This window comes from Cygnus olor, chromosome 15 (assembly GCF_009769625.2).
Source record: "Cygnus olor isolate bCygOlo1 chromosome 15, bCygOlo1.pri.v2, whole genome shotgun sequence".
Classification (NCBI taxonomy): Eukaryota; Metazoa; Chordata; class Aves; order Anseriformes; family Anatidae; genus Cygnus; species Cygnus olor.
In genome coordinates, this window is record NC_049183.1 from 6701418 (window position 1) to 6727764 (window position 26347).

Genomic DNA, 26347 nt, shown 5'->3' on the forward strand with positions numbered 1-26347 from the left:
TTCATTGCCCAAGCAGGTATTACAAAAATGCCTCATTAGTTTAAAGGCTTCCTTCCCCTGAAGATAACAGGGCAAAACAACCTACAGTTTTGAAAAAAAAAGTTTTCTGCTCTTGTACCCATGTATCATGCTACCGATTACTGATCCTGCACTACCTCTGCAGAACTTAACCTGCCCATGGCCCAGGGTAAATGAATTGATACCCTTCTTTTCCCCTCTCTTTGTACTTTATCTAGCTCACATCACCCAAATCTTATACTGAGTGCAGCATAATTCACTCTGCTGGAGATTACTCTACAGTACTTTTCACAAGTGAATCTTGTATTTAATATTCGTGATGTTATTCTGGAGAAAGTAAAAGCTATTATCCTCAAGTATTAAAAGCTAACTGCAATGCTGAAATAGTCAAAATTTTCTCAAAATTTGGATGCTTAATTTGAAATGCTCTGGGCCTAATAATCAGCATTTTTGTAAGACTTCAGCCCTACATGTGCATGCTCAGCACGTCAGTAAATCTGAGCTGGGGTCTTAAGTTGAGCATAGAAAAACTACAGCATGTGCTAGAGGGATGATCCTGGGGAGATTTGTCTTACAGGATGTCTCTGGCAGAAACCAGCAGGGAAACACCTGGCTTTTTCTGCTTCTATCTTCTGCCTTTTTCACTGAGAGGCTTTTTAGTGACGGCAAGAGGTAATGCAGATGCCTGGTACACCTTCCTTCCTACCTGCTCTCTGTTTCTGCCCCCAGCACTACCCATCCCATGCACTGAACTAAGCAAGAAACCAAAAGAAAAAGAGTCTGTGATCACACGCATCAACAAGTAGCTACAAAAGTAGAAACAGCTATGAAATTCCCTGTGACAGCACCATCAGTCTTACAGCATCTGTGTCTTCAAGGAGCATTCCCAGCATGTCTCTCCTGGTTAGTTTTATGGGTTCAGTAATACAGTTAAGATCACAGCCCTCAGAGGCATACAAGGTTTCTCTCCTCTAACCTACAACTCATTTGCACACAAGATATTTCTACCGTTATCAAAATTGGCGGAGATTAGTAGGTTAAAACTCCTTATGATACAGACAAAGTGAGAGGCATGCAGACAAAGCATACCAGGTAAGCAGTGTTTCCCTCCTACATGATAGGGTTGAGCTAAGGCTGAACCCTTAGCTACAGCACCTGAAAGCTCCTGGGAGCATCAGAAAACTCCCTCTTGGTTTCAACACCCCCTACAGCCTCCTCCCTTGTGAGCTCCCAGGATCACCTGCTCGCTGCTGGAGGATCTCACTCTCCTTACCTCCTCCCCTTTCTTTGCCCCAAATGCCTTTTTTTTCTTTTTTTTTTTTTTTCCCGAGTGCATTTTCTAGCGGATTAGAGAAGAGAGCTGGCTCACCTAAAGATGAGCACCTGAGACTCCAAAATCAGGAGCAGCAGCAACAGGAATTGCAGTTTTCAGCCTCCAAAGTCTTAGCCACTATTATCTTTGAATGAATACGCTTCTCAGAGAATCTGGCTGCCAAACTGTAACCATCTACGGCAGAACTTGTGCAATTTTCAGAAGCTTATAGTTTAGCCAAATTTGGGTGGATTCTCACATGGATAGCAAAAGGTATGTTCAAACTGCCACCACCAATCCCATCCCCAGCAATCCACTTGCCAAATGATACATCCCTGCTTCAAAGCATGAAAGTCGGAAGGTTATCAGTGGAAAGTAAATTGTCAGACTCTGACATGAGCAAAACAATGTAATTTCCTCCCCCTCTGTTTTTGCTAAAATTTGCCAAAATAATTCGGCCTTAGGCAGAATCTCGGTGTGGAAGAATACCAAACAACCCAGTCTGATAAAGATATGAGCAACTACAACAAAGCTTTATATAATGGGAAATGTTAGGCAACCATGCCTGCAGCCATTGCCGCCAGCTCCACCTCTATAGTAAGGGAGCAATATTTTAACATCACTATTAACCCCCCCACAAAGCTACAAGCAAGTCTGCAACATGATTCATAATATCCTTGGCATAAATTTTGATCGCAAACTTGATGAAAGCACCCGGCCCCAAACCTGTGTGCGAAAAACGTAGATGAATTAAACAAAACGTGCAGGAGCTTGTGACATCAATGTCTGAGCCTGTGCCCTTGCATTTACAGTTGTGAGACTCTCTTGCATGACATGATGCGACAGCAGAGGCTTGGCTTGAACTTCTGCTGACAGTACCTTGTCACATCCAGGGCAAGAGAACAATACTTGCCAGTGGTTCTTATTATAGGACTGATCTTTCTGAACTATGTATATATCCACGATGCACAATTCACGCCTTGAGTAAGTGAGCAAATAGATAGTCATCTGTTTTGCGTGTGAGCGCTTGCTAACACAGCAACTGCTCAATGCCATCATCTTCTCTGCTCAAGACAATAACAGATGTCTGGCATGCTGAAGACGTGCATTTGTTGCACAGCTTTAAGCAAATAATAAATGAATTTATCAGTTTCACTGCTGGTGACTTACAGGCCCTCCACATGCAGGATCACAGCCGCTTACCTGCCTGGGGGGATCACCTGCCGGAGGGGCAGGCTCTCTTACCGCAGCTTTTGACCTCTGGATCTTCAACTTCACAACTCCTCTCAGTTGCACCACTGGAAGCCTACCTTAGCCCAGGTGAGGGATCAGAATAATTAATCAGGCTGCTTCTCCAGCAGTGAGAAAGCGGCGTTCCCAAGCAACTATTTCTTGACAAAACCTGCCTAATACCCCCCAGGGTTTTTTCTCCGGGAAAAGTTAAGGAATTGGTTGGGACAAAGAAATACCTGCACATGTCCTTGACTGCAGCCAACCCTGGAAGATAGGAGGCTGTGCCTGTCTGTGAGCAGCTGCCCCTGAGATCAAGGAAAAGAATCTTCATTTACCGGAGGAAAAGCAGTTGTATGCAAAAGCCTTTTAGGAATTTTATTATTTACTGCAAACAGAGGAGATACAGGGCCATGACAGCTCCCAGGACCCTGGTCAGGAAGACTTAGGTCTCATTTTTGGGAAGAATGCCAGTGCTGAGGAAGACTTCTGCAGAGGGACAAACCTCTTGACATTGAACTTCACTGAAAACATGGTAAGAAACCAGACAGGGAATACAGCCCCTGAGTGGTGTCTGAGAGAGGAGATATCTCTGTCAGTAATGAGGAGGACCAGGACATCAGGTTTGTGATCCAAACAGCAGGGGAGAAGTGAAGTGACTTCTTTTCAGGGAAAAGTTGATACTAGCTGGGAAATCCAAAGAATCCCTTGTCTCTCACTCTCTTGACTATTTAAGAATTAATTTGATGCAAAAGGATGGGTTGGTGATAATCAAATCCTCCAAATCTTTTCTGATCCCGATCAATGCTGCTTTCTGAAGAGAGGAGCACCAATAGTCCAAGGCCACCCACCCGACAGAAAGTCAGCCATGGAGAGCTGGTGGAACAGGGGTAAGAGAGCAGTCTGTTCAAACAGAAGTCTAAAACATGTGGAACTTTTAGTTCTAGAGCACGAAAAGATTTTGACCCAGTTTCAGATTTTAGGTCCATCTCCTAAACAAAAGCAGCTGAAGTTTAAATGAGCCAATTCTGCAGATCATTACGCTGCTGTTACACAATTCCTTCTAATCCCTGAAGTGGGGAAGATGTGCCAATGCCAACCCAGGCACATCTTTGTCATTTCAGCTGGACTTCCAGCCCTTCCACTGAAGATTTCCTTCTGTTAAACCATTCCTGATGAATGCCAAACACTAAAATCTCCCAAATATTTATTGTAATTTCTCTGGTTACACTATCACAAGTGTCTAAATTCCCCTTCTTGGTCAGAGAGCTATCTAGACCAGAGGTCTCCAAATCTTCCAGCCTAATAAACATTACAAAGGCTCATGAGCCCCTACGAGCAGTAAGGGAGAGATTGTTCGCGCCACAAAAGGAACAAAAATGACCAGCCATCCCCTGCTGGCTATTCTCCTCCCCTGAGAACTTGGTCTAATCCCCTCCACCCTACAGCCCCTAAAAGACAATGTGCCAAGGAAGGGGAGCAACTGCTACGCATACTGATTCCCCCATCCCGGCATCGGTTCCTGGGGGATCACTGCCAGCCAGCTGCAGGAGCAGCTCCCTCTGTGCGGCAGTGCCAAAGCAGAAGGCTACTTTTCATCCCTTCCTCTCGTGGACTGCCCGAAGAAACCACCAGGCTGGTTGTACCTCTCCCAGGTTCAAGTGTCAGCAGAGCTCTTCCCACCACCTCTCTGTGTCTCCAAAAGCCCAGCGGACAAAAGGGACGTGGAGCAGACGCAGCTCCTGCAGTCGAGCCAGCCACAGAAGCAACTCGCGCTCATCCAGACATCTGGGGGAGAAGGCAGAGGATGCAGTGCAAGGAGCACATTTATGCTTCTCTCCCAACGCTGAATTTGCCAACACAGCACCCTTTGGGTGATGAGGTACAGATGCTCGCTGACAAGACATGTGGGGAGCAAGAGCTCATAGCACCAAAAGAAAGGAGGGAGGCAAGCCAGAAACACCGGGTTACGGCAGCTCTCAAAGCCACTCCTGTGCACTCAGGCCTGCAGTGCCAGGGTCAGCCCTGGAAGCGCTGCTGTCTCTAAAAGAAGCCACAATTGAGAAGGTAACATTATAAACCTATAAAATATGGTTTTACTGCTGCTGACTAGCTGGGACACGCAGAACATGTGTTGCAGGGAACATTGCATGATTTTATTAGCAAGCACAAAGCCATTCATGCGGAGTGGCCCAAATGGGGTGGGCTGAATTAAGAGAACAATAGCAGTTCATCAGATGGCCCTTCCTTTCACATGTGTCTTCAACTTACCATGCTAACAAATACTTAAAGCAGCTTGGAAATATATTTTCATCTGAAGAGCCTCACGTTATTAACACATTAGATTAAAATCAAAATAATTGACGATGTAACATACTCCTGATGCTGTTCATTAAATGACTAAATCAAAAACATCAGCACCCAGCCAGCCTCCTCCTCTTTTTGGAAACTCACTTGTAATCAAGTGACTATTTGCCTGGTTTAGCCCAAGCTAGCACTCTGCAGCTCTGCTGAAACTAAGCTGGATGGTCCTGCAGCACTACACACGCTGCCTCGCTGCCCAGGCACATGAGTCTTAGGAGAGCTGTGGACCCCTTAGGCTGGTCAGGGGAAGATGTGCTCAGATCCAGACCGATCCGAAAGGAAAAAAACACGTTGCGTCAGAGTTTAATGCTAACCATGTTTCAAATTTGATCACGGATTCCAGTTCCCCAAATAACAAAACAATAGACACCAAAGAGGAAAAGTGGAAACTGCTGCTTGGGGAAACTTGCCACAACATGCTGGCTGGAAGTGTGCTGGGACATAAATCCTGCTCCAGCAGGGCTGAGGCTCGGCGCTCCAAGGGCTCAGCAAGGCAGCCTGCATTAAAGGGAAGGCTGCCTGCTGGTCTGCCTGCTTCCGTCCCTGTTTCATTTCCCGCACTCCTTGCAGTGTCCAGCTGATGCACAGGATTTATGCTGCTCAGTTACCACGGGCAGGAGAGATGGGAATAGATGAGCAGAAGAGACGGGACAGCACAGAGATGGGCGCGGTGAACCCAGGGCTTGGGAAGGACAAACTTGGAAAGCCACACAGTGGACTCTGGTTTGGAATGTCCTTCTTGCAATGGGTTCCTGCAGCATCTTTAGGATTTAGAGTTGCCCCTGTCTTATTTTGTGACATTTTTCAAGAATTTGCTTTCAGAACAGTTGGGTAGGTGAGCAGAGATGACACTGCTTTAGATGTCACACAGGGAACAGCCTGCATACTGGCAATGGCTGAAATTATGGATTTGCCACAGGACACCGGTACAAACAATAAAGCAGCAGAGCCCTGATTTAACCTTTGTCAAAGAATTCCTTTTTGTTCTTTTTAACTGCCAGCCAGACAAACGCCACCCAGACTGCGGGGCTGGGGGGGGGGGATGTGGGGTGGGAGGGGGTGGGCAGACCCACAAACACAAATTAATTACATCAGCTGTAATTCACACCTCTGGCTGCTTTTGAAGCAACCTGCTAAGTGCTTTTGCATAAGAGAGTTGGGGAAAAAAATAGCAGTGTATCAAACTGAAACACAGATTTCTATAATATCCCTGTGGGTGATTTCAAGCGGATGCAGTTGTTTCAGTGCTGCTCTGCGTGTTTATCAACTCATCGAGTCCAAGAGGACTCCTCCAGGATCTGCCATGCCAGGAACACAATGGCCATAAAGCGAGCTCAGCTGATCACTTCACCAATCTGCAGTCCAGTCCCCTTTTCACACAGAGGATCGGGCAGAGGAACTTCGCAGCAGCTGCAGACGGACAGGGCAAGCCATGCCAAATGGATGCTGAAACTTCACTAAGGAAGACACCGTTCCTCAAGGGCTGGAAAATCCCACATCCCAGTGTAAGGCTCAACATACCTCCCCTGCAACCCCATGCAGCTGAGAGAGGGGGGGCTTCCAAACAGCACCGCTGTGCAAACAATAAACGAGAAGTGTTTTGGCTCAGGCAACCTTTGCAATATGACCTTGAGGCAAGCAACGTGACGCTGCCTGCAAATCTCTGGAGAGAGAACTCGGCATCGCCACCTTGACCAGCAGCGGCAGGCTTGTGGGTAGGACAACACCAGGGACCTGCGCTGTCGTTCCCACTGGTTAGCACCCCAGAGAGAAACTTTTAAAGATTCAGTCAGTCCCATGCTGATGCTGCACAGCTTTCAAGGGAGAAAGACAAACCCGTTTTCCTATAAACGAAAAGAAATCGCAGAGTGGCTCAGTTTGCTCTGATAGGAGAACCCCATCATGTTTACAGCAACTGCTGTGTCGAGGAGCAGACTCGGATGTGCCGTATCTGATCTGGACCCCAAATCACGCAGCCAACTGCAGCAGCGGCACCCAAAGGGATGCTCCAGTCCTCTCCCCACCTCCTTCCTGCTCCTTCCCCTCCGCTGCTAGAACCCAGACAACTAAAGATAGGAGAAAAACACGGGCAGCTTAATGATGGATGGGTGAAACCTTTAAATGTATCAGATTATCACTACCCGGAGGCTGATGAGGGAGATAGCGGCCCAAAGCTCATCCTGCTGGAATGGCATGTCAGCAATGCCAGCGGCTTTCTGCTTCCCCATGAGCGAGCGGGATGGCAGGGGACAGGATGGGCGCACGACTCGGCCCTCCCAACTTCCCTACCTACCCCAGCGCTTGCAAAAACTTCCAGCCATTTTTGCAAGTTGAGTATTCCTGACAGCTTCCTGACACACGCTGTACAAGAACTTCCAAACCAACCAGAAAATGAAAAAAGAAAAACTCTATGGAGTAATTGCTTAAGATAAAACCACCACTTATCTCCCAAATGATTACACCTGACCCTTTGGTGCACGGCAGTTCTCCTGTGAATAAAAACATAAGCTATTTACCCAGGGTGGGATATTCATGCGGGCCTGTAGGTGTGTCAAGACAAGGTCAGTAAGGAGAGGTGGTTTTTTTTTTTTTTTTTTTTTGGCCAACAGATACAGCTTGGAAAAACAAGCAAGAAGCAAGCCTTCAGGCCCCCAGATTACACGCCTGGTCTGCAAGAGAAGCAACAAACTGCAAGTCAAACACAGGCTGAGAACAAATGCTCCAAGTCAAATATATTAATCAATTAGATAATTGGAATGAAAAAAGCTGATCGGTGCCCCCAAAGAGGATGTTAGAGGTTATCAGAAAAAGATGTGGTACAGCTGCCAAAGAGTTGTGCTCCATGAAATACGGAGGTTACAGGGTGGTGAAGTATTAGGACATGTCAGCCAGTACCCGTCCTTCCCTGAATGCAGGATTTTTAGGATTGGAAGCACACAGCTCCCAGGCCCATCTTCAGAGGCATGTTCTAGACCTCCACCAGGAATGAGAGCTGAAAGGCCCTAGACAGAGCTGGTGGTTTGTGCAAAACCAAACAAATTCACCCGCCAATAACTGGTTATTTCTGTCCTCTGACCAAAAAGCTCCCTGCATCGGGGCGCACGTGTTGCATTTCACACGTGGATCCTACAGCAGCAAGCCCATGTAATGACAGCAATCACTTCTGTGCATAACCTGCCCCTCAAACCCTGAGACCATCGCAGTTACAACAACACTACGGCTACTACTGAAGGCCAAAATCTTTCTCTGCATAGACTGGAAAGAATCCCAGCAATTTCAATGACAGGAATCTCCCTGCCTGCCTGCAATCTCCTGCAGATTTTCGAAGCAGTTCCTCGACGCTGCCTAATTCCAGCTCAATATTCCGCACAAGCGAGTTATTTCAAACATTTTCAGCCCATGTTGTTGTGTGCCAAGGTAGAGTTGGGTGTGAAGAAAGGATTCATTTAGTTAACTCTGTTTTACTCAGCAAGTGGAACAAATTTCATCACCCCCTACAAGTCCATTATGTATTCTATTTATACCACAAACATTTGGTGCACAATTCAGGAACAGCAGGAACAGGTGATGTAATACACTGTACAAACAACATTCTATTCATACAGTGGGAAAATAAAGTGCATTCTCTTGGTTTCTTTGATCACACTTAAAACAATCAGATTAGAAGTCACAGATAACCCAATACATACTGGAGATGAAAGGGCTCTGGAGAAATAAATCACCCAAAGTTAGATATTAAGCAAGATTTCTCTCTCAACAATCAACTTATCTGTGGATAGAGGAGGAATGACCATGTGGTTTCAAAATCCTGCCAGGCATTTTATTTATTTTTATAATACCATAAAGCTACTCCACCCACTTTTTCAGAATGAACGTTGCATTACACAACACATCAAAGAGACTTTATGGCCTAAATTAAGCAATAAAATAGTTGAGATTGTGCGTTATGCTGAAAATTGGCTGGCTTCTTGTGCCTGGTGAGATGGGAGGTGAACACCACATGTTTCCAGAGCACCTGAAGAAAGCTTGGGGCGGAATGGCCTGAGGTATCTAAGTGTGTGGCACTTGCATTTAACAAACCAACATCACGTCTGAGGCCTTCAGTGCCCGCTGGGACCCACTCCCGCCCAGGGTACGGCACTAATGCACAGAAATCCGTCACTAAGCACGGGGCATGGGCACCAGCACGAAACACTGCTGCACCAATAGGATACGGCATCCTTCACGCTCACGGTCTTTAAGGACTGACTTGCAGAGAAATCTCAGTGTTGGAGGCTGGGGGCTGTAAGGATGTGGTTCACCTCACCTTCAGCAGCAAGCCGTGCCTTGGGAAAAGGATAATCTGTGGGAGACAGCAGTTGGTAGGGCTGCTGCTCCTGCACGCCGCACTGCCGGCTCCTCGCCCAGCCCTGCCTGCCCGCTGGCTCCTCCGCCTCCCTGGCTGACATGGACAGGGGAGAAACGAGGGCTTCAGGCATCGTGACAGGAGAAAGCTGGTGGCCACATCCCTTTGCAGCATGGCAGAGGCTGGGCCGAGTTTCCAGGAGCAGCTCTGGAGGTGCGAGGAACGACACCGTGCAACGACACAGGCAGGTTCTGCGTGCCGGCGTGTGCCAGTCCTGCCCCCACCGCTCTCTAACTAAAAACAAGGTTAAAAAAAAAAATTTGGGCCCTATCATGCTTTTCTGCGGCCTGACTCATAAGTGTTTGATCTCCCAAGGCTGGCACGAGGTGTTGGAGCCTGCCCCACGGAGCCCCCAGCGCTGCTGCCAAGCACCAGCACTGACGAGCCAGACTTGAGCCGCTCCTCGCATCGGTCAATGCAGCCACTGTTGGGCGTGCTGACTCACTGCCTTCCCCGAGAGCTGTTCGACACCCGTTCTCTGTCAAACCAGCAAAAATAAAACTAAATAATTCTATGTTTGTGGAGAGTTAGCATAGCAAAAAGAGGGTTTTTGTTTTAAGGTTTTGTTTTGAGGTGGTTCCTCAAGGTAAACTTTTTCAGGCGGCAGAATTCAGCCACATGCTTCTGTGGGAGACTCTCAAAGCGGCTCCTGCTTTTAATTCATGCTCTAAAGACACAACGAGGATGATATTTAAACCTACAGACTGCATTTAAGGAAAACACACACACACGAAAAAATGTTCTGGAAACCCTCAGGTATGGGAGCAGAGCCATTCATAAGGCAGCCTGGCTTGGCACAGTGTCTCCCAGGGGTTCAGACGGGAATGAGAGGGCTTTTAATTTCCAATTTTCGCCTCTCTTACACGGGACTTGGAATCCCAGACCGGCTGTGTCAATCCACACTACATCTCACCCCACAGGTCCCCAGAGCTGCACTTGGGCTCAGCACAGCCAAGCTCAGGTGTGGATGAGGAGGTGACAGTACCCAGCCTGACACTTCTGTTACTGCTGCTGCTGTAAAAAACAAAACCCACCCGGAACTACAGCAAGGAAGTCCACAATAACATTTAAGTTCAAGTAAGTAATAATGTTTAATGTCCCACGAAGGACCAACAGCACCCTCCTTCAGCTGGAGAAGGACGAGGACAGCATCAGAGTGGGCACAGGACGAGGCCAGGGAGAGGTGAGCCTCCAGGCAGGCCCCAGAGGAACACCAACCCGGTTTGGCACAGGGCAGCAGCAAACTGGGTGTAAGAGCCCGCTTCCTGTGTAGAGACCAGGCTAAGACACACTTTTGGGCCTCAAAATCTCCCAGTTTGGCCTGCTCAAGCCTGACTACCCACTCTACATCCAGGTACCACCCCACATCAATAAGAATGGGGATTCTCTCTATCCATCAACTTCCTCCAAGGTGCCAAGTTTTAATTAACTGATTTTTCTACAGTATTTAGGAATGTCAGGCGGCTCCAGCATATCTTCTGATTAACTGCATTTAAGCAGTTAATTTCCATTCAGCCCTATTCTTCCCCAAACTTCATGTGCTATGTCAGAATAAAGAGCTACCACTACCCTGCCACAAAGACGGCAGCTGTTTGATGCGTAAGCGTTTTAGGGAAGAACAAGTCTGTCTTCTGCACAAGACATAAATAAGGTATTTGAGGTTTCTAGATTCTTTGAAGGCCTCCAGAACTTTATAAGAGACAGGGCTCATTACGAACAAGTCACCTGATGCAATTAGGAGTTATGGTGGAGTCCCCAAACTTATCTCAATCAGACACTCTTGATTTCCTGTTTGCGGCATTGACAAATAAAAAGCTCCACATTACAGGTAATTACACTTCACAGAGGACAACAATTAAGAAATAGCCAATTACATTTTATAAGCCCAGGATAATCAAAAGCGTCCTCAAATATCTAGAGTTGCAATAAGCATTTAGAAATGGTAACTCCCAACAAATTGCAGGTAATTTAGAGTAATTTACACAAATGACATATCCCCTATCTACGTTTAAAACCTTCAAACTCAGTTCTGAAAAATACTGCATGAGTTCCTGGAATGTATCACTGCTGATTTCTAAAAATAGCGCGCTGCCCATTCCCACCTCCGCTGGCTTTGGAGGCGAGATTCCTAACCTTTGGTTGCCATACTGCAAGGAAAAATTCACTACCAGAAGCAGAGATTTTACATCAGCTATTAAAAAAGACATGGACGGATCCTCATGCAAATTACAAATCTAAACAACAACAACAAAAAATCCACTCCTATTTCTGTTATTTGAAAATAGGCTCTATTCCATTACTACATAATTTGAAATAAGCCTTGAAGTTTTTAAAGGAACAGTCACCTGCTTTATTTGTAACCCAATACAGCAGCTCCCACGCAGTCAACGCACATGAACCAAGATCAAACGACAAATTAAAAATCATTATATGAAGGAAAGAAAACATGCCTTTTTCATTTTTAAAGCTTAACCTTTTGGACAGGAGATTTAAAAGGACCCCTAGAGGAGCAGAGGCTGACATGGCTATGATCTAGCAAAGATGATTGTTGCAGTATGGCAGTTTCATTTCTCACTTTCAATGCAAGTTTTTGTCAGGGGAAAAGAACTCCTTTTCCTTGTTCACGTGGCGTGGGTTGCTGGAATTACCTCAGAGCAGAGCTCTGACAGTATTTCACGACTCTTTCCAACGATGGCTCCCTGTCTCCAGGCCACCACTCCAGCTGTTAGTGCAATTACTGCAGCTGCATAAGAAGATGCAGTTCTGCAGGGCTCAGGGTTGCATAGCAGCTGATGAAGTCCATAAGACATGCATGTGACAGGTAAGGATCTGCTTGGCAGTTATTTAAGAACTAAAATCACAGAAGTATTGGTTGGAAGGGACCTCCGGATGACTCGAGTAGTTCAACCTCCTGCACGGACCAGGAGTGCTGTCAACACCAGGTAAGGTGGCCACGGCCAATGTACTTACTGAGAGCCTGCCTATTTTAAGAGATCTGGTGAAAAGTAAAATTATCATCAACTATGGTGAGATACTGGAACTGCCTTTTCTGATCTTGCATCGTAAGGACCGATGGAAGGGCAAGGAGGGAGGATTAACGCAAGGAAAGCCAACAATACGCTTGAAAGAGAATGGGAAGAGCTTCACCACACTTCTCTCCAAGAAATGACACGTACCCGGTTCGTCCACGTGGGAAGCTGGAGGCAGAAAGAACAGCAAAGAGCTAGTAAGGCACTCCTCTGGGACTCAGAGGGCACTCGGACCTGAAACAGCTTCTGACAGCTCATGTGGCCAACAGGACCCCACCAAATCCGTGTGGCAATGTCCCCCCTTTTCTACCATGTACCCCACTCCTCACGCCGGTGCTGCGCTCCCATCTCTGCATGCCAGCACCAGTGCCCCAGCTCCCTGCTGCAGGGCATGAGGGCAGCCCCCTGTTATCTCCTGCCCCTGCCTGGGGCCTGGGGTTGCTCCCACCCCCCCGGGTGCTCAGCACAAAACCATGTCGGGGTCCCCGTATGGAAGGGAGGGCTTGTGAAGACCTTTTGAAGACCTGAAGGGGATGACTGCTTATCTAACAGAGTTTAGATATGCAAAGCTTAAAGCTGATCCTAAAACGGGTGGAAAATTTATTTTCAGACTATTTCTACCACAATTGTGTTGGCAACAATGTGATTAGAAAGAGATCTCTCTACCATCCTCACAGACTGCTTTGCTTGTTCTCCGTGCCCAAGGCTGAGTAAGCTGATGGTGCAAATGCTGTTCACACTCAGCTGTTGCTCAGGACTGAATAGAGAAACTTGAGAAACTTGCTGGTTTTATTAACTTGCTAACTATATAAGTTATATGATTTTAGATGTTTGCTCTTACAATCCTGATTTTACCTAATTGGTATATCAATGTTTGATATTTAATTTTAAAGTGAAAACTACTTATAAAATTCAAGTTTTAAAGGAAGCACATTTTTCTTCCCTATTAATTGCTTTCTGTGGCTTGGCAACACCTTTGTGGACAATAGGTGTTCCTGCCACTACTGTCCCATCTGGAACAAGAGGTTTGGCTTCAGTCCCACCCTCTTTCTTCAGCTCAGGCTTCCAGGATGATTTCCAAAGCTGGGAAATGAGAGGATTATCCTACTCCATACCACCTGAGGCAATGCACTACACCCAAGTCCACAGCCCAAGATGGGCTACCTGGGAGGGTTTCTGGCAGCACCGGTGCCAAGCCACAGACAGCAATTAACAAGGAAAAAGGGTTGCTTGTAGCTTGACTGCTGGTGATGTGGTTGATGGCTCGACACAGAAGAACCAACATGGGGTGAGAAAGAGAGCAGTCCTTTCGGAGCTGACTCAGGGCATCACCATCAGGGACCAAAACTCAGATGACCTTGCTGAGTCCAAGCAACTGCTGACTCTCAAATGCATCTTACTTTTGGGGAGGCAAATTCAGCTGTAGGAGGCATCTACCCTTCTGAGCATGTGGAAGACCTGTGGGAAAGCAAGGCCAGCATCTCCCCTGTACAATTGATGGAATATCAGCTCACCCACTGCAGCTCCAACAAGCCACGTCACCCAGCCTGGGAGTGCCAAACACAAGGCAACGATATTTGCAAGGGATAGCAGGCTCCCCTGGACAGGAGCTCAAGCGCCGCATCAAGAAAGGAAAATATATCAAGATGGGGCCAGATGACTTTTCTGCCAAGACTGCTGCAGGATCGGAAAAGCCTCCTTGAGCTCCTGACTAAAACTGCAGATGTGGGCAGCAAGACTTAGCAGGAACGGGGCTGGAACAAGCACCGCTGCTCCCGGAGTTCCTGCCTTCCTCAGATCTGCTCACAAGAAGCGTGATGGAGCAGTGGAGCTTGACCGGTGAACTGCCCCAGCGCTGTCCAGACCAGAGATGCAGCTCGAGACGGTGGTCCCACGAGACCCTGCCGCTCCTACCCCTGCCCCACCGGCCCGGAGCACGGCGAAAGGCTGCACTGTGCCTCTCGCTGGAGGAGAAATGCACCCCAGGCCTGACGAAACCACCAGGCGTTGCTCTGCGGTGACACCCAGTGCAGTTTAGGGTGATCTCAGGCACGCTGCCCTCCCCAGCCACGTGAGCAGGAGCCCTGCCCTGTGCGGCTGCTTATCTGGGCCGGTGAGCTGGGCAGAGTGCTTTGTTAGCATAAAAACAACAACCACCCTGAACGATTTTCAGCCAGTTCGGCGCAGCACGTTTCCAGCTTCCTGGCAATCAGAGGAAGAGAAGCATTTGAAAAAGGCCTCTCGGTGCAGGCTAGCTTCTCTTGTATACCAGGGGGCTGAAAATAAGACCAACTTTTGCCCAGCTGAGCAGGTAGCACCAGCACCTGCAACGACGTGCCACGAAGAAAAGCACCATGCCCTCCAACACTCCTCACATTGGTTCAAAAGGAAGCTGCCAGTCTGCTGCATCCTAGAGAGAGCACACAAGGCAACCCACAGACAGCAAATCTGCATGAAACAGTTATTAAAATGGTGTGAACCACAGCACCCTGCCTGTCCTAGTGTCAGCCACTGCTATGACTGGTTCGACCTCACGAGCTTCAGCTTTAAAGGCAGAAACCCCGGCAGAGACAAAGGTGTGCTGGGTTTACCTTTGAAGGGATTTAGATCTGGAGCGCGCAACACCAACAAACTGCTGAGACAGGCATTTACTCAGGTGTATAAACATCACAGACGGCAAACGCCAGGCTTGCAGGAATTCTTCTCCAATGCTTAAGAATAAATTTAACTTGTTTTTAAATAATTATGGATGAATCATTCTAAAAAACTTCCTACATTTTATCTTCAGTTGCTGACACTGCTCATGCAGCTGTTTTTTTTTTTCTTTGTTTGTTTTTTGTTTTGTTTTGCTTTTGCAATTACACATCTCTCTTTACTTGCACTCTCAGTGCTCAGCTGAGTACTTCAGGCAGCAGAAAGCCCAGGTCCTAAACCACAGGCTCACATTTCCTTTTGCTGTTTGGAAATGACAGAACAGTTAACACAAAACCTAATTTATTTGAGGTGGGAGGGGGAAAGAGAGGCCACGAGTTAATTTCCCTTAGAAGCCGATGGTCCCCACCCAGAAACCCGCACACAAAAGAAACCTACCTGCCTTTTAAACTGGTAGGTTAGGTCTGAGACCAGAGCTAAGGTTTGTCAACCATGACAAGCTAAGGCTTGTTTAACAGTCGACTGGAGGGTTGAAAAGTCTAATAAAACTAAAGGGCCTTCCATAACAAAGCTTCTGCCACTTAGGGAGAGCATTCACACCCTTTCAGTAGTTTTTTTCAAACATGCAAAGGTATCCGGAGTCTCTAAGTGAACAAAGCCATCCTAAAACCCAGAAAATACCTAAAACCCTAAAACTTCAGCCTGAAACTAAAGCTGCAAAAAATTGAAACGAGTGTTAAGGAACAAACTGCTAGCAGTGAGAGTAACTAACCACAGGAAGAGATAACAAAAATGCTGCATGACCTCCCATCACTTGGATGCCTTTCTAAAATAGACACTTCAGCCTGACCACAAGTTATTGTGCAAGAATCGCACTGGGTGAAGTTGTATGACCTGTTATCTCGGGGATTACAAAAGGAAAGTTTTTCCCATGCCCATTTGGGAAGTTTCCTCTCTGCGGAAGGAGGCGAGTTTACGGATCAGCTTCAGCAGGCTCCTCCGGCCCCACCAGCCAGGACAGCAGGATGCTCTGCCAGGGGCTGGTTCCCCCAGCGGCCAGCATTCATACCGCCCCCAGGTCACATACTTCGCTGCATACGTCTCGAGGGGAAAACCACAATGCTATTCTACAACGTGACAAATCCTGCACTCCAGCGACACATGCACACACGTCTTTTGCTGACTGTTTCCATCTCGTTTCAAGCTCATCTATTTTTTCCAGCACTGGCGCGCCTCGAAGAGGAGAGCGAGCCTTTTCAAAGTAGTTTCTCCCAAGAGAGGAAAACAAAGTCTCCCTGAACGTGCAGATGTTCAAAAGCACATTAAACGTAAATACTTCCACAACAAAGAAGGCAGCTTTTGCTTTTTCTTCTGCTGGCAGAGACCAAGATCAAGCAACCAAGGAATGAAGGGTGGTGGTCTTAGTCCGGTGCTTGCAGATCAGCACAAGACACACTGCGCACACCTGAGCTTGCCAGCGCTCCCAACGGCCTTGTTTAGTGGCTTTGCTCAAGAAGAAACATTTTTCATTTCCTAAGGAATAAATGTTATGACAGTCACATGGACTGAATTAAAAGTACAAAGACAAACCTTCTTAGCAAAAGACCTTAAGTTTTTATTAAAAAAATAAAATTAAAAAAAAAACAACACAAAAAAAAACCCATGCCCTGTGGAAATTCAATGCGGGTATGACCATAAGGAGAGCAAGAAGGTTCCAAGGTCACGTTTTACAACCTTTTGAAGCAGGAATGAAGCTAATGTCCGAAGGAGGCATTTCATGATGCAGCCTGTACAGAGCTTCCTTTTCTTCCCGCTGCCGCAAATGTTACAGCGCAAGATCTTGATGTCTTTGCTCGGGCACTCTTATTTATACACAATAAAGCCCTTGTGCAGGAGATCAAGGCTGTATTTCATTGATTTGACACGATAGTTAACCTGTGAACTTTGCTCCTGCTAATAGAATAATTTCTATTTGTTGATTCCTCTTTTGGGATCCTCAATGGCAGCAATCACTTCGGCCCCGCATTCATTTGCATGTCTGGTGCCAAACAGTTCCGAGGCTTTTACCTCGGTGCAGCACGTCCAAGATGAAGGTAATCAAAGCCAGCAGCTACAGCAGGGGACTGGGTCGCTGCGCCTCTCGTCTCGGATCCTACCTGCCAGTTCCCAGGAGCCCTTCTGAGACCCTGCTGCTCCTGGCTCTGAGTTGTGCTTCTCCTATGAAAGCCTGGAGAGGTCCTCAACTATCAAATGACCAATGCCACATGAATGCACGCGCAGGCCCAAGCTCCCAAAGCAACGCCTGGACCAGGCTAGGAGCAGCGGCAGAACAAGGAAGCCACTCTTCCAGATAAACATCGCCCAGTCTGAAAAGCTGATTGCCAGCCAAGAAAAAGACCAAAATTAATTATTCAAAGGGGTAGATCTGTTGAATCGCAAAGGCATGGTTTTCCAGTAGAGCTAAGACACTAAATGTGGCCTGCTGAAAAAAAAACGCAATTCCATCTCCTCACACCTACTGCTCTCCTTCGTCCAGCACTAGCAGTCATCTGAACACACCATGGAGACAGAATGACAGAGTACTATACCCACAAAAACACACAAACAAACAAATGACAACAACAAAACAGAAAATGGAGAGAGGGAGAGGTCTGAGACTCCCTCGGTCCATGATGGGAGAGGGAAGATGTGGGGATAGGGGGTAGAAGGAAGAATAAAACCCAGCAGCTCCTGGTCCTTAGCTCTGGAGTTAAGCCCAGGGACTAATAAGAGGTCCCAGTGCTGACCATCTCAGCAGGGTATTTCAAGGAGGTTTTTTCCTGCCTCTACCTGTTTTTGATTAAAAGAAGTCGAACATAACATATTCTAACAGCTGGTACTTTAAGGATGGGCTGTATTTTGGGGGCCTTGGCACCAAACAATTCGAGATCTTACCAGAAAATTGTACTCCGGAGTCTTCAGAGGTAAAATCCAATCTCCATGTGGGTTTTATAGAATTTGGATGCTCTGATTTAAAACCACAGCGGTTCTACTTAGATTCATCACTGCCTTACAACAGAGAAGAACCCGGACCGGGACAGTGAGTGACCACAGCTTTGCTTTTCCACACGAGCGTGACCTGCTACAATTTAATTTCCAAGTACAACTCCCGGAAAAGCAGCTCGCTGTGTTGCACAGCAAAGGGGAACAAGAAGATCTTTGCCTCCAGCAGGGTCGGTCCCTACCAAGGTGCCCAGAGGATGAGCAGGGAATTCAGAAGGGGCCGCTTTGCCTTCCAACCAGCGCAGCGGTCCCCCAGCTTAGAGAAGCACTTTGCCCTGCACAGTCCTGAGTAACAAAGTCCAGGGACCAGATCACAGAAAGCATACGGTGCTTTTGGCAGCTATGTTTTCTCCAGAACTTAAACCGTTTTAAAATGCCCATGAAACTGGCTGCACATGACTCCATCCTCAAATTTCACTTGAGACACACAGCAAAAAGAAACCTCCATGTGCCGACTAAGACGCCGTGGAACTTCCTGCTGTTCGGGAGCGCTCCGGCAGCAATGGGAACGTCTCCCGGAGTGGCCGGAGCCTGAGCCCCACGCACACTGCAGAAAACAGCGAGCCCCGTGACAAACCCATCGCCCCGGAGCAGCTCCCCACCATGGGACGGGGCGTCTGCAGGACGTTGGTCCCGTTTGGAGATGCCAACGCTATGAAGCTGCTCTTCCAAGTGGAGCAGGCAGCACTTAGCTAATTACTGGCACTGGGATTGATGGTGTCAGACTTGTTTTATATCTGATACACTCAAAACCGTAGCACTCCTCCAGTATTGTCCGACTTCTAAATTGCCGCCACTAAATAAACAGCAAAGTTATGACAGGCCTTTGTCACGGAAGAGATTGATAACGAGCCACTGCCGACAAACGGCCTCACCCACGCGGAAACGGCCCCAAAACGCTCGCGAGCGAAACGCGCGCGCTGCTGCGGCCTGGCTGGGCCCGGCACAGCAAACGCCTCCCAGCCCGCAGCAGAGCCGCTGCTGGGGCTCTCACCAAGTGTCACATCTTTTCAGGAAGATGTTCGGAATTACATTCACAAGCAATTTGACTTTTTAATCATTTCAATTACTGTGACTAAAACCCTTCAATCGGAACAAAACAAGGAAAAATAACCCCTCTCCTTCTGAAACAGTCTGTCTAGCTTAACGGACCATGCCAAATTGTGAAGGTTTTTGCTTTTGTGGTCTTCACGTATTTCATTTAATGCAGATAATTAACCTCAGTTTCTAATTTCAAATCCTCCACATGAGGAAGTGAAGCGGCTGAATACATTCACTGACAGACGGAAAATTAAAATATTGCTACAGCTTCTCCAGGAGGCTCAGAAGGCAGGGCCTTGCAAAAGATCTTTCTTCTTTTACTTGGCCGATTAACTCTAATTTGCTTAATGGATTTGAGGATGAGCCTAATAATCCAATGATATTTCCAGGAACTGATTTAGGATATGAGCACCCCTGTTCTGAGACATTAAACAGCAATTTTCCACACTACACACACAGTCACATCCGAAACCAGATTTCTCTGCTGATTCTAATAAAATGAGGCTGATGTTTTATTTTAAACGCACAGGAACTGCACGACTAGCCTTGTGCTGGGCAGCCGCCGGGCCATAACTCCTGGGAGCACTTTCTGAAGTGCCAAATGCAGGGGTGGACGCGCCAGCAGCATGCTCCAGCAGGCAGCCGCTGAACGCAGCACGCACGGAGCGGAGTGCTTCTTGCTTGGTTCTTGGAAAGGTGCGCTCAAGCTGGACAGGAACCGAAGCAAAACTGGGGAAACAAAAGGTTAAATGCCAGCAAGGATATTCCTACTACAAGTAGCTCCTAGGGCAGAGAGGTGGGCTGGTGCTGCACACACAGGGAAAGGCAGTGGATGGAGTATCAGAAGGAACGCAGGTATTTCCATCTTCCAGCTCCGCAGCACAAAGAGGAAAAGCCGCAGCTCGAGCGGCCCCACACACTTGACTTTCCATCCTGCACACAGTGAGCCGGCCCTGGCTCGTGTATTCCAGAATTTTGGACATCTGTGGGGATGCCCACAGCCCTACCCTAACACGAGGCCGGCGTGTGCCCCTCAGCACTCCCACATCTTTTGCAGTCCTTTTCCCACCAAGCAAGCCTGGCCTAACAGGATTTCACAGTCTGTTCTGATTGTTAATAAATCCAGGATTATTAAAGAAAGGACTATAAATCCAGGACTATTAAAGAGAACAGATCCAAGAGGCAGTCACTTTTAAAATGTCCAATAGTAACTAATTATTCAAGGGATTAGTCCATTATAGAGACAACAAAGGAACTCTTAAAACATAAAGCCAAGTTAAAGTTGAACTGCAGATCAAAACCAAGGTGTACCACGTGGCCCACCTCCTGGGCACACTTCTCAGTTTCTGGGATTGATTCATTTCTCATTCAGCTTTTTCGTACCCAATTCCTTCTGAACGGAGCAGAACTTGAACCAGCCTGACTTCCAACCTCATCCTCAAACTACAGTACTTCATGATTTGTGTCCTCATTGTAAGTACACATGAAAAGAGGAAAAAAAAATCTTTAAAAGAATTAGATTAAACTGCTTATAGAAGTTTGCTGCCTACAGTCTCTTGTGATTTCTGATCTCAGAGTTGGGTAGAAGGGGCTCTGGAGGCCTTTGGCTCAGCGGACAACCATCATCAACGCTAGACCAGGTGGGCCTTGCTTTGTCTAACCGAGCCGTGAAGCCCTCAAGGGTTGGAGATCCCCCCCCTCTCTGGCAGCCTCTTTCTGGGCTTTGCCGTGCTCCTCGGGAAGGTTCTTGTTCCTGATGTCCAACCTGAACCCCCGCGGCTGCAATCCATGCCTGCTGCTGCTTCCATCATTTGCGACTACCAAGGAGAATTTGGCTCTGTGATATTTATAACTGCTGTAAACTGCTAGTAAATTATCCCAGACTACTCATGCCTAGGCAGCTCTCTTCAGCCCTCCTTGCTGGCTCTACACCACTGGTACCTCAGGAGCTCTCTGCTGGTTCCTCTCTTGTTTCTCAAAACCCATCTTGATCTGTGGGATCCAACACTGGACCCAGTATACCCTGTATGGCCTCACCAGCACCAGAAAGAGGGGAGTGTAGCTCCCCTTGATCCTCCACTGATGTAGCCCTGAACTCCTTGGTGGTGGCCATCTGTGAACACCGGGATAACCAAACCAGTCTGAAAGTGGTTCGGTACGATCACAGTAATTTCACCCTTTTAAAAGAAAAGATTTCTAACCCAAATAAAACTCAAGCACAAAATAAGGTAGCTGGAGGAGGGGTGAAAGTGCTATTAATTTAATAAAAGAGTGCTAAAAGCTAAACTGTCCTTACAAAGAAGCCAACCTACTGATCCATAACCAAACAACAAACTTCTTCATCTTGATTTGTGTAGAGGCAAAGCTGTGGGCACAAAAGGTATTCTTCTTCAAATAAAATCCATTTTAAAACTTGGCAAACGCCAGTATAAATACTTTACACTGTTAATGTAAGCATTTCCATGCAGAAATTTCATCAGCTTAACAATGTCTTTAAAAAAGCTGGCGTAACTTCTGTGCAAAAACACAATCCATCTTTGTCTTGTGTATCTTACAGCTCTCTCAGTCACAAAATCACCACTTTCTGCCATCAGCATCAGACCCTACCATCCCTGGTAGAACCGGTAACTTCTCTCAAGAATGATGCAGAACCAAAACTATCCTTTCTACAACTTATTTTCTTTTTTATTTGGAAATAGCCACTGCTCTGCACATTGTTGTGGGCTGTAACAATTACAAGTTGTGTTGCGGGCCCAGCAGTTTTAATCCAAGCCAAGATATTAGCTAGGATTTCAGATTGCACAAAATTATTGCCAGAAAGGCAGGGTCAAAACTGGAAAAAAAAAAAAGTTCAGGAAATGTTAATGTAAAATTGTAAACATTCAATTTAATGTTAAAATTATTTGAAAAGGCATGCAAATACTGCTCCTGGCATCATCCCCTCGACTCCCACAGACCCAGCACAACCGAACGAGCACCAGCGCCCCAAGGACGGTGCCACGCACCCGCAGCTTTGAGTCCCGGCCTCCTGCACCTGCTGTAACACACCAGCCCTTCTGCCCATTATACAGAAGAATTGCTACAGACAGGTCCTCTTGTAGAAGGAAAGAGGTGGCTTCCCCGGTAGGCTTGTCCCAAGCCACTGAAACTTTAAATATGTTAAAAAACAGACAGACACTCCTATAAATGTTTCCCTGGCCAGCCACAGCATCAACTATCAAGAAAATACCATGCGGGCATCAGCAGCGTTTCCTAAGCAGCATGATATGTCACACAGCACTAAAAGAGATTAAGGAGGCAAAGAAACAGATGACAGAACAAGCGATGAGACAGAAAGATGCCATTCGAGTCAGGCGGAGATGGTGGACAGCACTTCTGGCTGCTTCGGCTACTTCATCTCCAAATACCTCCATCGGTCTGCCCAGAGCCCTGGCCTTTGCCCTGTGGTTATCGACAGCGCTTGAGCACCTTGCTGCTCCTCTCGGATGCAGCCTCCATCACTGCCCTCTGCTCGCGACCGACCACGCTTGTCTTGCGCCCTGGCACAGAAAGGAAAGGCTCGGGCCCAGGCCCTGTGCTGTCAGACCCACAGCTTTATTCAGCCAAGCCCCGAACTCTTCTTTCTGCCATCCCATACAGGCGTAATATTTGTCTGCAGCTTTTTCCAAGCAAATGACCTCTCCTGGCGCTCCAGTAGCCTCGCTCAGAGGCGCACGTGCTGCTTCTGCCATTAAAAGCAGCGCCAGCAGGGCGCTAACGCGCACCTTAAACTCGTCTGGACACAGACTTTTGCACCTCCAGTCTTCCGCTCGCTCGGCACAATTAGCACCAATTCCTTTTGAGTCAGAAGCATGCAATTTAATATTTAATTATGAATGAAGCAGCGAACCTCAAAGTCAGGTCTGCCAGCTAAATTTCAGCTTCTTCCCGAGGCAGGCCAAACTCATGACCGTCGGCCTGTTTTGCACCCTAAGCAGCAGGGATCCCACACCTTCCCTGAATCAGGCTCCGTTGCTGCTCTCGCACAGCCCCGCATTACTCACCAAGGTTAAGGCAAGTCTCAGGCTAGAGGCTGTCGCATCCCGCTAGAGCCTCCCTCAGCTGTTTCTCCACTTGCTCTCTGCGTGCCCCGTTACAAAGTACAGGCTGTCAAAGAGACAGTTCTGTCGGAAGAACCAAAACAAGGGGCAGAACCAACCCAAATCTCTAGCCTGGCTGTCCGAAGAAGGCAGAGCTGCTCACACGTAACACCGTATGGGCTTCTCTATTTCCACCACGGAAAGAAAGCAAAGGCAACCTTTGCGAGCGCTGCTCCCCGCAGAGCTTTGGGAGTGCAGGTTTTGGAAGCAGGAGTGGAAACCCTTCTGATGTAAAGCTAAAGAGAGGACAGAAAAAACCTATGCAGACAAAAAGATGCAGCTGTGATGTGACAGTTTGGCTACCACGTGCCAAATTCACAAATTTTTAGGACGTGTATATTTTACTGGAGTGCTTGAAAACCAGCCTGCAGGGCACTTTTGGGGCACGGGTTTAATTTTTGCTCTTCGTATCTGAAAAACCCAGTCCCAGTGTGTCAGAAGAAGGTTAATGAAAGATTTAGCCGTGCTCACAACCATGTTAGTGTTGGTTTCGGAAGCTGTGAGTTAATGCCCAAGATCTTCGGGGGTTACCCTCTTTGAAGTTCACTGATCCATAACCAATGTCCAATTAATTTGCAGGAGCCTAACTATAATGACTATTGGCCTTTTCCTACGCATACAAAAACACAGTGGGTAACAGTGATGCTTTTCGCTTCGGGATATTCTCACATACATGCACACTCGCACACCTTCAAAACACCCAACACTGGTAACGCATCGTCATCTGCACTTTGAGCAGTTTTCACTCTCACGAGCACACAAGTACCGCATTAAGATTTATGAACTTTCTGCTGCAAAAGTTTGGAGCTGTTTCAAGATGCTCATTTGCTAACAGAGAAACACTTCTATTACATTTGGTCAGATTCCTCTTTATTTAGAGTTTCCATGGAAGCCGAGGAATAGAAGTTAAATCTTGGGAAGATTAAATAGGCCTTCAGATATAATGCGAAACAGCTTATTTCAACATTCCCTCAAGAACAGAAATGAGAAATTCTTCCACACACATGCACAAAAACTGTGGAAATTTTCAAAATAAATTGGGACCCTTCCTTACAAATGGTCTGTGCAGCTATCGCTTCTTGCTGCAAGCAGCTCCACCAGCTTCCAACACACTCACACAATAAAGTAAATAAAAATGCTTGCAGGATAAAGATGCTACTGGTTAAAAAACAGTCTGTTTGAGGCAGCTATTTCTATACAACATTCAGGAAGCAAGTTGTTTCGACCACAAGGTCTAGCACAAAGATGAACAATCAACTCCTAAATTAGTATCTCAGCAGAATTTTAGAAAAAAATGCATCGACTACACCGTTCTGCAGCATCTTGCACGGTGACGCTCTGGACACTTCCGCAGCTGACTTACCAACATTTAAAAAAACCAATCACTTATTTTCAGTTACTGACTCCAGGCTCAGAAATGACTCCTGCTCTGGTGAGAACAGTAAACACCTCCATGACTCCTTACCCAACAGGTCAATGGAGTGTCTGTAGCCACAATGACAGGCTGTTGGACACAACAAATTAATAGTAATATATTTTTTCTGACCTCCATCCCCTAGGTAAAGGTTTATTTCACACTGTTCAATCTGGTATGAAAACGCCCAAGACTGAGGAACTTCACTCCAAAATACTTCTATTCCATAACACATTTCTTAACCATTTTAAAATTTGGTATAGATATATTCAGGTAACAGGCAAACTGCGTTTTTTTCCTGAAGCTTGACCTGAGGAGTACAGTATTCCACGTAGGTTTTTGCTACCCGCTCTAGAACGAAAACTAAACACAACTCAAGTCAGTTATTTTCAATCTTAAAGCCATTATCACCTAAATAAAAAGATACTTAAATCGTGGGCTTTTCTAATCCTTCACTTATGGTAAGTACCCAATCGCTCGTTCAAAACCCACTTTAAGAAACATTCAAGGTTTTTATTAACTCCACAGGAAAGTCCCAGGACCCCGGGATTTTGTTTTTCAGACTCCTGATTAAAACAGCAGGAGTTCACATGAATTCCCATTTTTTTCCGGAGTTTCACATGCAACATCCCCTCCTCAAAATCTGTAAGAAAACAGGAATCAAAATGAAAACATTTCACCATCTGAAATGCGCTGAGACCTTGCACAGGGCGGGATGCATTTCCAGCTGCCAGCCTAAAGGGACGGCTGAGGGAGATTAAACACAGAAATGCTTTTCATGAGACAGGCGGCTTTGAAGAGGACACTTCAGCTCCTTCATTTCGTAATCTTCACAAAGTGACAGATTTTAGCCTAAGCAGGTCTTAGAATAAGGAGATTTTATTTAAAAAAAAAAAGTAGGAATGTGTTCTAGCTGCGTTCTGTTGATTCAGCAAGGGTTAGACACACACACACACTTATTGATCCCAGAGAACTCCCCGCTAAGTTAATTGTCTGGAATTTTAACTGAGCTCTCAGCAAGTTTCAAAATCCATGTTGGCTAGAAATGGGTGGGGGACCCAGCAAAAAAACACAGACTGCAAAACCGTGCAACTCCTCTAGAAAAACAAAACAAAACAAAAAAGCAATTATTTTGAGGGGAAAAAGCAATTTTAAGAGGGAAAAAGCTGCAACATGGAACGATTTTAACTGGATTTGGTGATTCCTACTTTGACACTGCTAGAATTTGCTATCAGAGACCTCTTGTGTGCGAAGTTATACCATTTTCAGGGAGCATTGCGGACCCCATTTGACCCACATAAATGTTACAGGCACTAGGGTATTTCCTGCAAGCTTCCTGCAGCCTCTTGTTGTGGCTCATCACAATTTCCTTGTATATTTACAAGGAGAAGTTTTACCACCAGCTTCGCTCGTCTGCGCTCCTACAACTGAACGCTGACCTTGTGCCGCTGCAGGCTAAAAGCCAACCTGAAACTGCAGCTCCCTCTACTCGCTCAGCGTGCACAGGGACTGCCCACAGCTCTGCACTGCCCACCAAATCCCACCTACACCCAGACCACATTCAGGAGCATTTTCTTGCAGCGAGGAACGTGCTGCAGAGGTGATTCAGAAGGATTGGACAGGAACGACCAAAGACACCCTTAAAATAACTTGCATTGCATTCAGATACAGCTGCATTCCAGCCTAACATCCATGTGATGC

The 26347-nt window shown here is 46.8% G+C and overlaps 1 protein-coding gene across 4 annotated transcripts in view; it reads right to left on the reverse strand.

Moving 5' to 3' along the window:
* AXIN1 (axin 1) overlaps window positions 1–26347 on the reverse strand; it is an 83674-nt gene that overhangs the window by 53831 nt on the left and 3496 nt on the right. The window lies entirely within an intron of this gene.